At 35.1% G+C, this 20,444-nt stretch overlaps 1 non-coding gene across 1 annotated transcript; it reads left to right on the top strand.

Moving 5' to 3' along the window:
* Positions 1–1,711: 1,711 nt before the first annotated feature.
* Positions 1,712–1,783, top strand: TRNAW-CCA (transfer RNA tryptophan (anticodon CCA)). The gene has a single exon. It is a non-coding gene; the product is annotated as a tRNA-Trp (tRNA).
* The last annotated feature ends 18,661 nt before the right edge of the window (positions 1,784–20,444 follow it).

Genomic DNA, 20,444 nt, shown 5'->3' with positions numbered 1-20,444 from the left:
CCTCTTACTTCTCTTCCTCCCGATCGGTCTTCCTCCCTCTCATCTTTCCTTTGTCTTCTAGTTCTTTCCTCTCATGCAAATTGGCCACTCCACACACACATATATATATACACACATCTCAACAATTACTTGAATGCCCCTATGGTATAACATTTTAAATGAAAATCATTCTAATACTAATTTGGACACCATTTAAACTCCAAATAACATTTCCAAAAATACCGTGCCTTATGTCGGGTCTCATTAGCACTTAAATCAAATATTTGACTCTTCCCATTCCATTGCACATCAACTAAAAATATCACATATGATTCACCAAAACAGTACTCTAATAATAATAATAATAATATATATATATATCTCATTCCAATATATACATCACCCGGACCCACTAACGGGTCGTTACAAGAAATGGTCAAGATCAATGTTAGATAGTTATACAAGCAAAATCTGAGTATTATAAAGCCATTCTCAAATCTTCAAAGAGCAATTATCATACAGATCTTTGATATTCTGTAAAAACAGAAAGAATATGCTTAAACTTCCTATCCTTAGTCTCTATATTTGGGAGAAGCCTTATTTTGTTGTAAACATTATTGTTGGCTTTTCTTTGTGTTACAAACCTTTGCTTTTTGTAAGCCATTGTGGTTTTGCGTGATCTTAGAAAAGATAGTGTAAGAGTTTTAGTTGATTCTTGAAAAGCCATGTAAAGTGGTTATAACTGATCCCATTCAAAAGCAACTTAGTAAGTTGGTTGAAATCCTTAGTGAGAAATCAAATTAATGGACATAGGCAGTGGGGTCAAACCACTATAAAAATCTTGTGTGCTGTATTCTTTCAATTCCTTTACTTCTTCATTTATAGTAGTTTTAAAATTTTATTTTTGGGTGAAGCTTAATTCACTCCTATTTTTAAGCTAACTGTTTGTATCAATAGTTGTTAGTGAATCGTATGATTCACATCAATTTCATAATTAAGTTTGGATCAAACATTTTACAATAATTATTTAGTTCATAAGAAAAGAAAATCATAAATAAAACAATCATTCACATTAATTACTTGTTAATTATCGTTTTTAAATTAAGTGGTTAAAAGAGAAATCAATTGAGAAAAATGTTTTTGTTTTAATGAGATTAGTGCATTAACTTTTTTGGGCTCAAATTTACTTTTGAAGTTTTAGAATGGTTTAATTTAAGGGTGAATTTGAAGCAAAAACTAGCATTTAAGGGAAAGAGGCAACATTTCAAAAAGTTCAAAGGTGAATTTGTGCAAAACGATAAGTCCCAAATTGATTAAAATAAAAAAGTTTAGAGTTAATTTAACTCTTTTACCTTCATTCTTACCTTTTATATATGTCTCATAATAAGTTTATTTCACAATTTCCATGAAAATTGTTATTTGGCACAATAGTAGTATGTTTGATTTTAAAGGTTTTGTTATTCATTTTTTATTTTTAATATATATTTTTTAGTTTTTTAATAGAGGATGTAGAGAATATTTTGCTAATTTAAATTAATTTAGTTATAATTGACATTATTAGTGCAAAAAACTAACCCAAGGGGTGTCTGAGCCAAACAATGAAACTATAAGAACCATTTTAAAATCATACGGGGTCTTCACGCGAATGACCAAAACCACAGGGGTGTAAAGGCAATTTACAGTAATTTAATAAAACTCCATAAAAATATTTGATGGCAATGAGATACAACAAGGATCCGTGGCGCAATGGTAGCGCGTCTGACTCCAGATCAGAAGGTTGCGTGTTCGATTCACGTCGGGTTCAAAATTTTTGTCTTTTTATTGAGCCGAGCTTCTTTGTTGCTTCCCTCTTTCTTCTTCTCCTATTTCAGTTAGGGTTTTGTATGTATCTGCCTTCTCATTCTCTCTCTCTCTCTCACTCTCTCTCTCTTTTCAGCAATGCCTTTGTAACCACAACAACAACTTCCACCCGCTGTCTTCATCGTCAACATCATCGACGGTCATCCCTTCCTTCTTATATTTAGTACGAGTATGTTTTTCTTTTATTTTCTTTACCCCTTCTATTATTATTTCACAAGAACTTGTTCCACAATTAGTTTCGTTATTTACTTGAAGATATATCACATGCATGCCCAATGTTCATTCACAGATCTCGGTTATCAATTCTTTATTTGTGTATTTTTCTATTTTTAGGCATACAATTTGCTTGCCTTCTTATTTTTACTTGATGAAAGATAAAAAATTATGTTAATCGAAAATCCGTCATATAAGAACAACTAGCAGCCGCCCCAGTTCAATTTTTTACAGAGAACCAATGCACAAACACACAACAGCGACACCCTCTCCTGCTGATCATATTAACTTCCCACTGTACTTCCCATTCTAACAAAATCTTAAACCCAGCAATAGAATATAACCAGAAGAAGAAATTTTGTGTGAAGCACACCATACCAGCTGCCTTCCATTCTAAGCAACCAATTTTTTGCCTTTCTGTATGCAAAGCCCCCATCACGAATCATGAGCCAAAGTGAGATCCCAAATAGCAATATAAGTCATATTATCAAAGATTAATCCCAAAATCAGCTAATTATGTCTGTCTGTCACGGTGCAAGATCGAGAAGTTTAGCTCTCATTATTTGCATAATCAATATTGCCAGCAGGGTATGATTTAAGTGTTGATCAATTGTGATTCATTTGGTTTCTTGTTTTGTGCTTCAATTTTGAATATGTATGATATATTTATTATATACGAGCCTCTAGTTTATTCCTTTTCTTATTTCTCAATTAATCAAGCGTTTTATGTAATTAATCAAACTTGACCCTCACGGTTTAGTTGATGGTTCCACTGAAGTTTCTTGATTTTGTTTTGCATTGCAGCATGCTAGTCACCTTCTGAAGCAGTGAAGATGGCTGTTGGTGAACTTTGAGATGTATGGATCATATAACCATGCATACAGCTGTTTTCAATATATTTGCAAGCTGCGTGTGGTATAAGGACAAACCACTTAGAAATTTCATTTTATTGCAGGCATTGCAAAGGGACTTGTTGAAAGTTCATTTCACTACTGTATTTGAGCATCTCTAGGTTTACTCTATTTGATCATTTATTTTTTTTTGTTTGAACTTTTGACTAATGCTAATTGGCATGCAGTTCATTTATACTTCATTTTATCATATCTGGGGCTCAGCATTTCTCTATTGGTGGTGATCATCTTTTGTAGTCATCATTCAATTTATTTATTTTAATTCACTTCTTATCATTGAAGTTCAGTTCTTCAACGAAAGATGTGAATGCCTCGAAACACTTGGAATTATTGATTGTAGGCATCTATTGATTAGTGGAACTTAACTCTTAATGATCTTATACCAAGAATGGGGGGTGGCCATGGAGCAGCAATAAAGGTCTGCTTCATTATGGCCTAGGAGGTCAATGGTAAACCATGGAAACAATCTCTGTACGGTAAGGGTGTCTCTTCGAAAAGTGCTAGTATACGTAGGATAGTTTTTCCTTTCAATCAATTCATATTGGTTGCTTTTATCTTTGGTGCCTTGGCAAATTATAGTAGTCTCTATCTTTATTGACAAGAAAAATAACATTACACCTCTGTATTGTAAAATTTATTAAAATTTCGTAATTCTTCAGTGTTGATCAATCTATCAAAAAACAAAAAAGAAAGAAAAATAAGAAGAGAAAGAAAGAAACAAAAAGGAAAGAAACAGATCTTTATTGTTGCAGCCGATCAGGTTGTGTTATACACAAGGCTGTATCTGTGACAAATATGGAAGAAAAAACCTATAGAAATAAGGAAATAAGATGCAGACAATAAACTTTTCCAAACTCCAAACTTTTCTTTTCCTTTTTAGTGTCTATATGACTTATTGTGTGTTTTATGAAGCCTAGCTCCTGACTTCATAACTTCCTTTTGCTTTCCTCGTTTGTGTAAAAGTAATGTTTTAATATTTTATTTCTGTATTAGGCAGTTCTATAGTTGATTGCAACTTAAATGAAGAACCTTTGGAAACATTCAATGTTTGATTCTATAGCTGTTACAAAGAGCGATTGAAAGGGACAATTTTGACCATTTAAGTTTTATTTCTTTATTTTTATGTGATCTAATTGTTGTCTCTTCTAATAGAATGAAAAAATGCTTATATGTTGTGCAAAGTGCTTTCTTCTTTAATATATGTATATTTTGTATAACTAATTTGACTGTTATTAGTCAAATTAGAGAAGCTATTAAGTATGTACAGATAACAGGTGTTTAATTCAAGTCTCAAAGCTTCTATTTAAGGCCAAGTGTTACACAAGATCTTGATGTTGACTTCCTTGCCAACTTAAAAAAAGTGTCAAACCAAACTGAGCTGAGGTCCAACCAAGTTGAGCTTGTTTCAGGCCAAACTATATCACTTGAGTACTTACCTTCCTCTGATTATATTCTTTTTACCTCAAGCCTTCATTTGGTCAAGCTTTAAGAAAGATCATTTGAACTAGAATTAGAAAACAGTGTGGAGTGCTTGCACTTCTATTCTTTAACTCTTCTTGTACATACCCTCATGTGCTTTATTTATTATCATTTGAGGGTTGTCTTGTTATGAGCTTACTTTCTATTTTTCCTTCCAATAAGTTATTGTAAGGGTTCTACCTTACCCTGTAAAAAGGTATGTATGGTTGTTGTTTTGTTCTTAAAAATAGAAATTACTGCTCAACCTGTAAAAGTGGAGGTTCCAGCTTAGATTTGAAAAGTTGAGTTTTCAACTTAGACTTTAAAAGTTGAGATTTCAATTTAACATATAAAAATTGAGGATTTTGTTGAGTCTGTAAAGTTGTGTGAGGGTTGTAGTTGATCCCTTGAAAATATAACATCTCCCTTTTTAAACTAACATTTTAGTGAAGTATTTTAAATATAATGGCCTATCTACCAAAACTCCTACTAGCATAAAAGGTTCGTGAGAGAGTTGTCATGGAAAAGGTACAAAAACAAAATCCATAAATCAACCGTATAATCTCCATCTCATCTATAAGATCACAAAAGAGATACACATATCCATGTAGCATTACATCATTCTTTTACCCGGGCTTAATTGCCCATACATAACAAAATAATGAGAAAGAGATATAAACTACAACAAAATAAGATTCAGCCCCTCATCCTCAACAACTCCCAAGGATCTTGGTTTGGAGCGACTCTATACACATATCTAACCCATCTCAAGCACAACTAGACTCACCACCCTCGTTAGCTTTCCCCTTAGCTGAACCTGGAATGATGCAAGAAAATAACATGAGCTACAAAGCTCAACAAGTATAAATAGCAGCTGAGGGCATAATAGACTGAAGCATGATAAAGCAATAATAAGAATAAGAGAATAGCCCATATCCCAAGGCAGAACCCCAAAGGTTAACATCATAGATAGAATTATGCAAGTTGTGTTCATATGCCAAGTTATACACCAACTCATCAATGAATTTACATCATTATAAAGTGTGGACTATTATCCACCCACGCCTTAGTCCATCCTAGGCGGCATTATGAGGCAAAGCTCCCACAAGTAACATAAGTCTACCGGCATGATAACCACGGTCGGGTATAGACCTATCGACATGATAGGATATCCTTTCCTTAATACCTTATCACACCCCATCTCTCAAAAGTTTAAATGTGCACACATATAACCATGTATGTAACATACAATATCATAAACATCTAACGCTTTCTTATTCCGAGGACATTTTATAAAAACATCTTCCCTTGTTGTGTTCATATGCATAAAGGACCCCCATAGCCCTCTTTTTCCCCACTTTCACACAAAATATACCGATAAATGCACCAATAGTTGGATCTCTCTCAATTTCCCACCCATTACTAACAAATTTCAAGGTTTTAGATGTTGGAGGGTTTTTCTTAGGAGTTTCCACAATGAATTGGGGGCAATTTGAATGAACAAATTAAAGTATTAAGCCATAAGGGAAGCAACCGGTCGACCGGCAAAGAGAAACTGTTGACATGGGTTTCTGGAGGAAACTATCAACACCAATGAAGGAACTATCGATAGTTAAGGCAAAATGGTCAACAACCTTTGCCAACCGGTCAACAGCCTAAGAATCACCCTCTCAGTATCTAATTGTCAACAGCCTCTATGCGAAGCCTGTCGACAGTTCCTTAAAAATTGTCGACAGCTTCCCAAGAATTGTGGATAGATGGAAACTGAGACATTGTAGAACACCCTAAAAATGCATGCTATTCACACCAAACTCATGCATACTTCTATACCCTAACAACAAATGCACCATTCCTTTTTAAAAACATGGGGAGACACAAGTCCCCATCTAGATGATATGAACGATTGATCGAAAATTCAAAGAAAAAGACACGAGACGCAAACAACTGGATTTCTCAAAATAACCCATTTCCAAATGAAGGGTTTTACTAACTTTCACCCAAAAGTGGGCATTTCAAGGGCTTCAATGGAAGGGAAAAAAACCCTAAATTTTCCATCAAGAAGGATCCTAGGTGGAAGCTTTCTATTTAAAGAAGTTAGAAGGGAACTTGACTTTGATTTCAATGGAGGATTTTTTAGGAAAAGAAGAATCACAAACTTTGATCTCCAAGTTTCCACTAAAAACCCTTAATCTCGACCACCAATCCCTTCCTTGAAGTTCCAAATTGAAGGAGAAGAAATTTGGGGTAAGAGGAAGAGGGAAAGAGAGAGAAACAAGAGAAGGAGAAGAATAGGTTTGGCTTCTCTCTAAGACACCCTTTTATCCATTCTTCCCATTTTGCCCTACTGAAATTATGCATATGCCTACTTAGTCTTTCTTTCCTTTTTTCACCACTTAATTAATTATAAAATCACATATATACATAAACTTACAACCCCTAAAACATCCATTTCAATTAATATTTCAAAATTCCACTCACATAACATTAATAGCCAAAATATTCTAGACCCATAATTGGGTTATTACATTTAAATCCTTAGTGAGGACTTAAGGTAGTGGAGTAGTGTAAGGATCTCAAAACCCGACAACCCTTAAGCCAGGGATGCCAAGGTGGAGTCCCTAGAGAAGAGAAAATGATATATCGAAACCATAGATTTTATTTAAAATTTGGGGAGGCCCTCGCCTTGCACGGCGAGACGTCAGGGCGCAAGGCGTGCCTCATGAAACCTAGATTTTATTTAAAACCTGGGCAGCCCAAGTTTTAAATAAAACCTTCAAGCCAGTCGTTGAAAGCACTCCCATCTTCCTCCCGAGTCCCGACGTCACTCTTATCTTCTCCCTCTCCTTCCAATCTTCAAGTCAGCCGTTAGAAACACCTCGGGAGCTGTCAGAAACACCCTCCTCAAGCTGTCTAGCCACTGAAAACTCCTTTCTTCTCTAGTGCCAGCCGCCAATCGACCCGATCTTCCTCTCCTTGTTATTGTCAAGATACGCCGGCCTCCTCTCTTCTCCTCTGCTCACACTCTTCTCCTCTCTTCCTCTCATCTCTTCTCGCAGCTCATGACTCACGTTATTCTCTTCTCTTCTTCTCATCTCTTCTCCTCTACTTGCAGCTCACAGCTCATGCTCTTCTCCTATTTTCTTCTTCTCTCTTCTCCTCTACTCTTTAGGTTATCAAGCAGCCCACTACCCACCGAAACTAGCTACCATTCTTAGTTTCAGCCTCCCATATTCTTGGTTCTAACTTGATCTCTTGAGTTCTTTACTTGTTTTATTTGATTATTTCTTGCCTACTTGCTTAATTTCTCTTGTTGGTTGCTGCTCTCTCTTTATACGGTTGTTTTCTTGTTGATTGGAGAATTTTGTGAAAGTTGGAACTGTGTTACAGTAGCCTAGTCAATGTCGTCGACAACTTCCAAAACTGACCCGACATGAAATTACTTCGAAGCTGATTTAATGACAGAAATACCACCACATGTGAGATTTCATTTGAGGGTTTAAAGGTTTCGAAACATACCATGTAGGTTTCTCGAAACATATGCTTAAATCTCATATATGTTTACATGATTTATACTTGGAAAACTTTGAAACCTTATCAAAGGGAGTTTCGAAACATGTATAAATACATTAATGACCAAGGTTTCGAAACATAGAACATAGGTTTCGAAACATGATGCATGAATTTTGGATTTTTTCAAGTATTTGAACATTCACGCCAAAACTTATCATGCATGTTTCGAAATATAAAATGTTGATTTTGAAATATGAGATTAACATAAACGATATTTTATTCTAAGATAGATTTTTCATTAAACCCTTTTTCTGATATATCAAAAAATATGATACAACATCTTCTACTGCTAATGTTTTCTTATTGAATACTTTATATGCCTTACTTAGTAATGAGTACCCTAAAAATATACCCTCGTTACATTTGGAATCAAATTTACCCAAGGCATCTTTATTATTTAGAATAAAGCATTTGCTGCCAAAGATGTGAAAGTAAGCAATATTAGGTTTTCTTCCCTTATATAGTTCATATGGATTTTTCTTTAAGATAGGCCTTATAGAAACTCTATTTAGAATATAACATGATGTATTCATGGCTTTCGCCCAAAGATTTTTAAGGAGATTTTTGTCATACAACATGGTCCTAGCCATTTCTTGTAGAGACCTATTTTTCTTTCAACTATCCATTTTGTTGAGGAGTTCTAGCACAAGAAAGGTTATGTTCAATACCGTTATCTTTACAAAAATGTTTAAAATGTTCATTTTCAAATTCTCCTCCATGATCACTCCTTATCTTTGAAATGCATACACCTTTATCTTTTTGAACTCTTTTGCAAAATATTTTGAATTGTGTATACATTTCATTTTTATAGGCAAGGAATATTACTTAGGTATACCTAGAGTAGTCATCTACAATGACAAGAGTATAATGTGTTGTTGCACTTTTTGTATATTAGTTTTGATAATGAAAAACATATATTAGTTTAATTCCTAAGTCATGAGTCAAGACTATGGTTTTTAACATATATCAATTTCAATATCAAGTACTATTTTGTGAAAATGAAAACCAAAAGAATTTCAAGTATCAAGATTTCAAAACCCTATTTTGACTAAGTCTGGAAGGTTAGCACCTTATAAGAAGACATATAAGAAAATATTTTCTTTTTAGAAAATTATCTCCCGGTATTTTAATAGCTAACATTCACTAGTGCTAAAACGATTTTTAATGAATTTTTTTATTAAATAGAAAGTATATATTTTGGAGGTGGTAAAATCGTAAAATCTTGAGTTTGTACTAAAACCCAAAATCTATTTTTTTATTATTTTGGATTTTGATTTTCTAAATATTTTTATTGAATCCAAATAGGGGGTACTTTGTTATTTACATTTATGTATTAAAGTAAATGTTCACATTTTCTTTTATTTATATTTTTACTTAAACTAAAGAAATGTAAATATGTTGTGATATATACATGCTGTGGATTGTGTTGTCATACAAATGTTTCTAAAAATCTGCCATGTTTCTATGCATGTTTCGAAACCCCTTTGAAAATGTTTTCAGTGTATGCTATTTCGAAACATCTATGCAATGTATGTGTTTTTAAACCAGGTTTTGGATTATGTTTCGGAACCTGTATATTATGTTTCGAAACCTCATTTCCAGAGAGGTATGTTTTGAAACCTTTGACATTCTGTCAGCAGATCATTTAAAAACTAAGATGCATTTGTTTTGCAATTTTGTTTTGTAAATTTGAAAGTAGAGACCATTGTTTAATCTTAATGCCCATAATATTCTTTAGATTCTGTCTCCCATTATATGCTTATATGCTGTTTCTAAGTGCTTGTCCAGCTGTAAAAGGTTGTATGTTTCGAAACCTGTTGTTTATGTTTCGAAACCTTAGTGTATTTTTGTGATGTTTCGAAACCTATTAAGTATGTTTCGAAACCTACTTTTCTGTCTTGTATCTAACGGCTATAAAACGACTAAATTTCTATCTCTTGGTATAAATAGCAGGTATTTGAAGATAAGAAGAGATTGATTGAGATTGATCAAGCAAGAACAAGTGAGCACACACTAGGGACACACACTCAAGCACAAGAGGTGATTAAAATATTTGGTTGAGCTTTCAAAGAAGATCCACACACATCTTTTCTCTTGTGCATTGAAAGTGAGAAGGAGAAGCAAGCTAAAGCAAGAAGTTACATCCTCTCTAGCTCTCCTCATCTTAAGCCAATATAAAGGTTTGTACATCCTCCGGTAAGGCATTTATTGCTCATTGGGTCGTAAAAGATAAAACGTTATTTTTCTTGATTGTTGTAAGGTTCAAGTTTAGCCTAAAGTTTGAGTTGAGCTTAAAACTCATTTTGTCAAAGGTTCGAGTTTAGTCTTAAAACTCATTTGGTGTAAGGTTTGAGTTAAGTCTGTAAAAACTCACTTAGTGCTAGGTTTGAGTTGAGCCCATAAAAACTCACTTTGTAAGGTTGTTGTGGTTGATTACTAGTAAAAAGTGATTGGCATTGAAAAATCCTTCAAGTGGGTAAGCTTGAAGGTAGTGGACTAGGCGGGGTGCCGAACCACTGTATATCTTGTGTGCAAGTGTTCTTTAACGTTTGCTTATCATTATTTCCTATTGCACATGCTTTCATAAGTTTTGTTATCAAAATCTAAAACAAAGTTTTTCTTGAGCTTAATGGTATACATACATACAAACATGTCTTTTATAAACAAACACCATTAGTATTCTCTTACTTATGCAAATCATCTTTGCCAAACATCATTATTTTGAAATACAAGGTAAAAGATTTCGAAACATACATTTCATATTTCGAAACTTGCAAAATAGTGAGGTATATTTCGAAACATATATAGTAGGTTTTGAAATCTACTTAACAAAAAGTCTTATTTCGAAACCTAGTGCTTTGCCATCAATAAAAGTTTTAAATTATAGAAAGTTTATACAAATCCCAATTCACCCCCCTATTAGGATATATTTACCATCATTAGGAACCAACATAATGTTTTCCTCCTAGGATTTGGGTTCTCATAGGTCCCAAAAAATCTAAATGAAGTAATGTTAGTGGTCTAGAAGTTGAGACTTCATTTGAGGGTTTAATGGACATACTTATTTGCTTGCCTTTCATACATGCATCACAAATGTGATTTCTTTCATATTTTAACTTAGGTAACCCTTTAATAAGATTATGTTTAGATAATTTGTTAACAAGATTCATACTAGCATGACCTGGTCTACTTGCCATAACCAAGTATTTTGAGATATGGTGGTTACTAGACATCTTTCTATACTAGATAAGGATAGGTCTAGGTAAATTATGTATACATTATCTATTCTATTTCCTACAATTTTTATCTCATTTGTTTTCAAACATGATACCTCACATGCATAGGTGTTAAAACACACTCTATTTCCATTGTTACACAATTGGTTTATACTAATTAAATTGTGTTTAAGACCATTTACCAAAACAACATTTTCAAGCACAAAATTGGGAAAACATATAGAGCCAATGCCACAAATTTTACCTTTTGAGTTGTCACCATAGATAACGTTACCTTCTTGTTTGTAGGTGATGTTGTTGAAGAGTTGTTCATCTCCAGTCATATGTTTTGAGCAACCACTATCTAGAAACCACTTGCTCCTAACAATATTTGTAGCAAGAGTGACCTGTCACACAAGCAATCAAGTTGCTTCCTTTGGTACCCAAATCGTATTGGGTCCATTCATGTTAGCATATAATGTTTCTTTAGGTACCCAAATTTGTTTATATCTATGTGGGTTGTTTCTTATGAAACATTTGTTGATCGACTGATTATGCCTACCACAATAGTTGTAATACCTGAGAAATTTGGGTTAATTAAAAATAAGCAATTTATTAAAGAAATGGGATTTCAGAGAAAATTGGCATCTGAATAGCCCAAAAAATTGACCGAATCGACTGCCGGGAGTGCCCTGGGGTCGAGATGCCAAAAGAAAATGATGTGACATTAACAAACACCCCAAGATAGGATTTATGGTGTAGAAAGAAATCAGATCAGGAACAGTTTTTGGTACAACAAAATAACAGCTGCCAATTAGGTTGCCGAATTGTTATAGACGACTTCTCGGAAGTCAACAGAAGCTTGATGGGACTTCGGTTTTTCATAAGAAACAACCCTTCAGTGGTTTCAAGAAGAAACGAAGAGGTTTAGGGCAAAAAAAAAATTCGGGCCTAACTGTAGTTTTTGGAAATTGCTAGAGGGAGGCCGAAACGATATTTTTTCGGAATCCTCAAGGGTCAAATGAATGTTTTAGGACTTGAGGGACTCAATGGCAATATTAAAAAGTTCAGGGGTTAAGTGAAATGGGCTAAAGTGATAATAACCAAAACTTTGAGGGGCTAAAGTGTAAAATTTGAAAGTTGGGCATGGGCAATCTGACCAGCACATGGCCGGTCGGCCATGGCCGATTTCAGCCACGGGGATGGCATGAGGGAAGGCAAGGGGAGACAATAGTCATCACAGTGGCCTGAAAAAGCAAAAAAATCGACCAAAGAATTCGGCCGAATGGTCGATACTTGCAAATCGAAATTATGGTCAGATAAGGGAACCTCAAGGTCGATCTAGGGGAGGTTTAGCCTCCTAAGGTGATGGAAAGGCGGACAAATCCATTTTGAAGCTCGATGATCACCTATAAATAGAGCTCGAAGTGGCCAAATTTTGGAGAAGTATGAGTTTCAAATCGAAGGCTCAACCGAACGAATTGGAGGCTAAAAGCATAGGGCCTTTGAAGCCCATGAGCTAAGGAGAGTTTCTGGAGAAAATGGAGCATTTTCGTGTTGGTTTGGATGGGTTTCGAAGCAAATCGGAGTTCAGAGGCAGTGGGTCTGGCCGAGACTTTGGCCGGCCGTTTGAGGCCCTTCAAGCCATCTTTTCAGACCATTCAAGGTGTGGTCATGATTGATTGGAGGAGGGCTTCGTCGAGGTGGGATCGAGGGAAGTTTTCGGTCGTCGACTGGCGAAGTGTTGGCCAGAGTAGACGACGCGCGTGTAGTGCACGCGCGGCTTCACACGCGCAGGAGCCTAGCAGACCATATGGGGGCGTGTGCGGGCGCGTGAAGCTCCGGAAAAATTCGAAAAAATCTTGAAAAAATCAAGAAAAATATTTTATGGAGGTTTGTACAAAAAGATTTGAAGTTGGGATCCTCGATGCCTCGGTTTTAGAGGCAAAGAATCTTGTTTTGCATGAAATGGCAGCATCCGAGTAAGTTCAGTATTTTTTCTTTGAAGTTCATTGGATATTATGAATTATTGTGAAAATAGATTTCAGGAAATAATCTCGATGTATTTATTGGGATTTTTAGAAAGAAAAATGAAAGAAAATAGGAAATAAATGGAATATTGAGGATATTTAATGATTAAATATTATTTTATGATTGAGGAGATCGAGATGATGAGATTGGTGCAACTTTTGAGAGTTGGCATGAGAATCGAGGTCGGGCGCGCATATCGAGGCGGTGCGCGCTTTTCGAGGTGTCTTGGTCTTTAGGGCAAATGTGAGAAATTTTATACTAAATATGGTTTTGTGAGTTATCCTATCCTACATGATATGATTGTTTATTATGCGCATGATATTTATGAAAGATATGGTTGCTTATATATGCATAACATTTACGAAATATAAGATTCATTTTGTCATATTGCATGGAAAGTCGTGATAATTGCATGGCACAATATTATTGTCACGTTGATATTTGTGCATGGGAATGGGATGTCGCCCCTAGAGTGTAGTCGTAATTCTCCAAGGACGTTGAGGGAATAACGTTAGACTTATCCTACAGAGGTTCGGGATTTGCCTAGGATTCCTAGCCGGGCTTGCGGGCCAGGGAAGTTACACTAAGGGCAAATATTGTTCATGTTATTGCATCATGCATTCGTATATATGTTTTGGACCCTGACTAGAAGTTTCATCTTCTAATGGGTTATGCCCTTGGAACATTCCACGTTCCAGTTTAGACTTGTAGCTCAGGCAAGGAACAGGTTGAGATATGACGACACGTGATGGCGTGGCCGATGGATTCAGCGAGCTGACTCGGATATGTTTTAACTGATGCTTTATTAATGTTTAGCCTTGTTAGAATATTATAGAATCTCCATGTATTTATGTATTTCAATATTGGGGATATGATGTTAATTATGGTATGGATTCTTATGTTATAAATAAAGTGAATTGATTATGTACCATATCAGGTTTCGATTATCGTTTCCGCATTTTTAATGATTTGCTAGGGGGGTTTGTTTGGAACTCGGCACTTAGGATTCCAGTTATGTACCAAGAAAGAAAGAAAAAAAATAATTTATGTATATTTTGGGCCCCAGCATAGTGACACGCTCGGTAAGAGAAAAGCGGGGTGTTACAATAGTGACATGTGATCCTATTCTTTGAGAAGTATGGTTTACGAAAATAATCTTTTGAATTCGATTTTTGATATGAGGCTTTTACAAAATTAGTTTTGTTTTGATTATCTTGACAGGGGTCAAAAACCTATTCCTTGTTTGTCTCTAAAACTCCTTTGAGCACCTAGGATTATTTCTAGTTTCTTTTTCCCTTTAACAAGTTTTTCCAATAATTCCTTTAAGTCAAGATTTTGTTTGGTAAGAATTTCATTTTCATCTACTAAATCCTTTTCTCATTTATCCAAGTCTTTTTCTTCCTTCAATATTCTTACTTCACTATCTAATGATTTTAATTTCTTTTTGAGAACATTGTATTTAAAGCTTACTTCTTCAAACACATTCATAACTTCATTGAAAGCATCTAGTAATTCTTCAAGAGTAAAATTTAAAGGATTTGAAGAACTTACCTCTTCAAGTTTGGCCATTAGAGAAAGATTGACTACTTCTTCATCTTGATCTTCATCTCCCGATGAGAAGTCATTCTTGCTCCATGTGGCTAAGGTTTTCTATTTCTTTTTCCTAAAGAGAGGACATTCGGTCCTTATATGACTTGTTTTTTCGCATTCATAACATCTAATTTCTTTAGAACCTTCTTCCTTTTGTTCATTATCTTTTTTAAAATGCCTTCTTTGATTGATTTTACCATTTCTCATAAATCTATTAAATCTCCTAGTAAAAATTGCAAAGTTTTCGGCATCACTATCTTGTGAATCTTGATTATTGATTTCTACCTTAAAAGCTAGATTTTTATTTTTCTTTGATTCATCTACATAATTTCTTTTCATCATAATTTCATGTGTCATTAGTGATCCTGACAAAGTATCAAAGGTTAAAGTGTCTAGGTCTTTAGCTTCTGTTATGGTAGTGACTTTTGGATCCCAAATTCTAGGAAGACTTCTTAAAACTTTTCTTACTTTTTCTCCAAATGCATATGTTTTTCCTAGTGATTCTAAACCTGAAACTATATCATTAAATCTAGTGAACATATCTTTTATAGATTCATCCTCTTTCATGGAGAATAATTCATAATCATGAACAAGTAAACTGATTTTTGTTTCTTTTACCTAATTTGTACCTTTATGTTTTACCTCTAGCTTGTCCCATATTTCTTTAGCGGTCTTGCAAGTTGATATTTCGTACTTAGGGCACATATCAATGCATTCATTGCTTTTGCATTGATCTCCATGTTTCTCATTTCTTCTATTGTCCACGTCTCGATTTTCTCCATGTCAACTAATGTGATTTGCTTCTTGATGGCTTGCATAAGAGTGAAATCCCAGATAAGATAAATTTGCTTTCTTACTTTTCAATAATTATAGTTAGTACCATCAAATAAAGGTGGATGAGTGGTGCTTTGACCCTCGGATTGCGATGAACTAGCAAAGTGAGCCATAGATGGATCTTGTCCTTAGGTTGTTAGACCTATTTGAGAAGATTGGGAACTTGGTTCTGATACTAATTGAAAGAATCAAATAGCTATGGCAATAATACCCAAAATGGGGGTGAATTGAGTTATTTAAAATTTTGATATACAATTGAAAATTTTGTTACCTAAAAAGAACAAAACATTTATGCAAGATAAGGATGGTTAAAAGATTGCAAAGCATTATTTATGAAATGCAAAGTAAGAGAAATTTAGTGACACAAATGATGTATAATAGTTCGGCTTGAACAAGTCTAATCTACTACCTTAGCTCCTTACTAAGTATTTTCAAACAAAATTATTATAACTCTCCTATCACATCGGATAGGCCCTTTAGCACCAAACTAGAAAAGTACAATCTTCTTGCTTAGACAAGCAATCCCTCTAGCAAAGCTAGGTAATACAAACCTCCTACTATGACAAGTAGGTCCTCTAGCTATACAAGCTAGGAACACAAGTAACGATATAAGAGATGAATTTCTAAGAGTATGTGTAACATACTGCATCAAGTGATAGGAAAGATCGAAACAACTTACCCTGATGGGCCTACGCGAACTTTTCAGGGGGTCACCCATCATTGAGCTTCCCCAGCTCAAGCACACTTAACCCGGGAGTTTCTTGCCTACATTAAGCCCAAAAGGTATCCAGATAGTGTTGTTTTATTCTTTACTTATTCTCGATATATACTACCATTCTCTAGACTCTTGGGTATTACATTCTCCCCCCTTAGGCACATGACGTCCTCATCATGCAACTTTACAACTGATCCTAGATTTTCTCTCTTTTGGGGGCTTCCATCCTAGAAGCCTGCTAGGAGCCACTCCTTGTTCAGGTCCTCACACCCTAATGCCACTCCTCGCCCTTATCGGACCGCCTTCTCCAAAGGTCGGCTCTGATACCACTTGTAACATCGAGAGATAGAAATGACCAAAACAACTTACCCTAATGGGCCTACGCGAACTTCCCAGGGGGTCACCCATTCTTGAGCTCCCCTAGCTCAAGCACGCTTAACCCGGGAGTTCCTTGCCTACATTCAGCCCAAATGGTATTTAGCTGGTGTTGTTTCATTTTTTACTTATCCTCAATATATACTACCTTTCTTTGGGCTCTTAGCGTATTACATTCTCCCTCCCTTGAGCACATGACGTCCTCATCATACGACTTTACAGGATCCTAGATCTTCTCCCCTTTGGGGGCTTCCATCCTAGAAGCCTGCTAGGAGCCGTTTCTTGTTCAGGTCCTCACGCCCCAGCGCCACTCCCCGCCCTTATCGAATCACCTTCTCCAAGGGTCGGCTCTGATACCACCTGTAACATCTCACATCGAGCGATAGAAAGGAACAGAACAAGTTACCCTAATGGGCTTATGCGAACTTCCCAGGGGGTCACCCATCCCTAAGCTTCCACAGTTCAAGCACGCTTAACCCGGGAGTTCCTTGCCTACATTCAACCCAAAAGGTATCCAGCTGGTGTTGTTTCATTTCTTACTCATCCTCAATATATACTACCCTTCTTTGGGCTCTTGGAGTATTACAGTATGCCCTCTTAGTTACAATGCAATCAAGAATAAATACAAGGATAGAAATATGTTTTTACACAAATAAAATACAAGTCTTGAAAGCAAAGAGATTTAGGGCACCAATGAAGCACAATAATTGATGAGCACTTGGAAGGTTGTAGATGGATCACTTCGGTGTCTTAAAATCTCCTCTTGATTTGAATTTATAGAGATTTGAAAGCTTATACACAAATTATCCCATTGTAAGTGAAGAGACTATCATGGAAGAGTGAAGAATCTAGCTATTACAAGTTGTCTATGATAGAACCGGTCGACAGTTCATGATGCAGAGGCGATCGACAACAAACAACAGAGAGCATGATGTTCAAACGACTGAAAACCTATATTAAGTAGTCGACAGCATGAGGCAACATTGGTCGACATGTTGTCTTATAATTTGTAAAAATCTGCTATCATTTTTCAACGACAATTAGACATGATTTGACCAATGTGTTTAAGAAAAATATGTTGATTTTACAATACATAAGAAATATTGTTTTTGATTAAATTTAATTTGCATAAGATAACATGATTTCATAAAATCATAAGATAGTTTGAAATTGATTTTATTTTCATAATATATGTAAAGTTTTGTGAATCATCAAAACCAAAATATCAATATCATCACAAAGTTTAATTACCCTTCCTTTTGAATTGCTTACTCTATGAATTAGATTGTTGTGCTTGATGCTTTGGATTCACAAACTGGCTAACTGAATGTTAATATTTTGCTTGAAACCAAAAATGTATGAGATTTTGAATGAGGATTAGGATTGCTTAGGATATTCCATTTTGTTCATTTGTCCAGATGGCATAAAATAAATCATAGTTAATTGATTAGTAAATTGCCTAATTTCTCAACTTAAGTGGAGATTTGTTACCCTAGTGAGCATTTTGCTATCACTTCTGAGAGAATAAGAAGCTTACTCTGAATTCCATTTTTCTTGCTCAATTTTTCATTTCAATAGTTTCAATACAATAATTTGTTTTGAATGCCATGGTGTCAACAACAGAATTTTAGTTAAAAAATTTTGAATTCAAGGATAGGGTAGATTTGCTTTCAAGGAAAGGAAAGTGGGATTGATTTTTGAGATTTAAGCCTTCAACCGATCTTTCTTCTTCTGGAAATGACCTCTCCCTTAACAACCCTATTGAGCCCTAAACGCATAATTTTTTTTCCCACTTGGACCCCTCTGTTTTCACCACCACCTACTAATATTATTTTCCTACCTTTTAGTGTTTGAAGACCTCCTGCTTAGGATGTTATTGTTATTACAACAAATGTATTTTCATTCCCGTTTAAAAATAAAAAAATAAAAATAATATATATATATATATATATGAAATGATGAGTATCAATTACAACGTGGTTCTAGAAAGTTTCTTGACGAAACCAAAAAGATGGTTGTCCTGTTTTAAGAAGTTGATTCTCAGCCAAAACAAAACAAAACAAAAAAGGTGCATAGAGGTCAAAAGACACACATGATGAACAAAGTTTGTTGCATCACTCACCCTCCAATGTCACTTTTTATCTTCCTTTTAGGTTATAATAAAGTATATTAAGCAGCTAAATTATTCAAAAAAGGGTGAGGCGTTTATACTCGCCAATGTACGAGTGTAATTGTAGCAAAAATTTATATTTTTCAGGTAAGTCTGGGTCGATTCACAGGGAGATTACTCATGGAAGGAGATAATCACACCAGATTAATTAGTTTAAAGAATATGAGAGTGGTTTGAACTAATGGTAATTAACTATTGTCTAGATATGGTAAGATCTTGGGTCAAGACAATTCAAGTGCCAAATCCAACTAATTCCCATATAGCTTTTTAGGAATAATAGAAAGTTCAAATGGCTTGAGGTTTAGTCATTAAATATACTACCGAGATGATGATAACTCTTGTTCTAGTAATCCCCATACATGGCATGGAGGCCTCTATGTTAAGCAGCTATCATAAATCAGTGTGTAAATAACATTTAACAAAATGGTTATTCAAGCTTGGGTATGAGGACGTTTCCAAGTTAAGCAACCTCCATACATGGTATGGAGACTCTAGGTTAGGCATACGAACCAATCTAAGCCTGAAGTTTTAATGAAGAACAGTTCTCAAGCTATTTTAATTTATGTTATTGAACATCTAAAGTTCGGCTACCTTGGGTAATTAGTGGTTTTGGCCACTGTTCTTGCCTTGTGCCAAGTTTAGGATTAACCACACATCTTCAAGTAAAATGAACAACTTAAATTAACTTAATAGATGAATAATAAGCAGAATGAAAATGAGCAATAATTGATAATGAGAAGATGAACTACTGTTATATTGAATACTGAATTGAACTACAATTGGTATTGAACTTGCAATGTATCTGAAGTGAAATAAACAAAAAGAAAATGAAGAACGAGAACTGAAGTGCGTGTTCAAAAGTACAGACCAATACTAAAGATAAGACGGCAAAACAGAATGTAAAGCAAAAGACTATCTACTTTTTACTGATTCCTATCTAATTTTGAGAATAAAAAAAAAAGTTTGATATTATCGTCCCCTCGTTTGATTTCGAGGAGGATCATCCCCTTTTAAACTTGTCGTGCATGGATGAGGGGGACCACTTGGTGAAATGTTACCAAGAAAGTTGCTTGAATTTATTGTTCCCATCACATTCATTTGCGCATTTGTCAGACTGTCTTTGGGATGACATTCGAATGGGTGGTGAAGACATTCGAATTTCAAGCTTGATTTCCTTGATTTTCTCATGTCATCCGAATGTGTGCATTACTCATCCGAATGAATTTCACTTTATTGTTCATTTCCTTGTTGATTTTCTCTAGTCATCCGAATGCAATAATGACTTCATATGGATGAATTTCAACTTTGCTTTATGATTTCTTCTATACATTCGAATGACTTTTGTAGCATCGGCATATGTTTGCTTTCATCTGAATGGGTTGGAATCATTCGAATGACTTTCATTTCTTGCTTCCCTGCTTAATGTTCATTCAAATTGGACTAATCCTCATCCGAATGATTAACTAGTAGCCTAGACATTCGAATGGCTTACTTGGACATTCGAATGACTTTGCCTAGGCTAC

Source organism: Diospyros lotus, chromosome 8, assembly GCF_014633365.1.
Source record: "Diospyros lotus cultivar Yz01 chromosome 8, ASM1463336v1, whole genome shotgun sequence".
Classification (NCBI taxonomy): domain Eukaryota; kingdom Viridiplantae; phylum Streptophyta; class Magnoliopsida; order Ericales; family Ebenaceae; genus Diospyros; species Diospyros lotus.
Note: the sequence above shows the minus strand (reverse complement) of the source record. Positions and strands in the feature narration are given on the sequence as shown.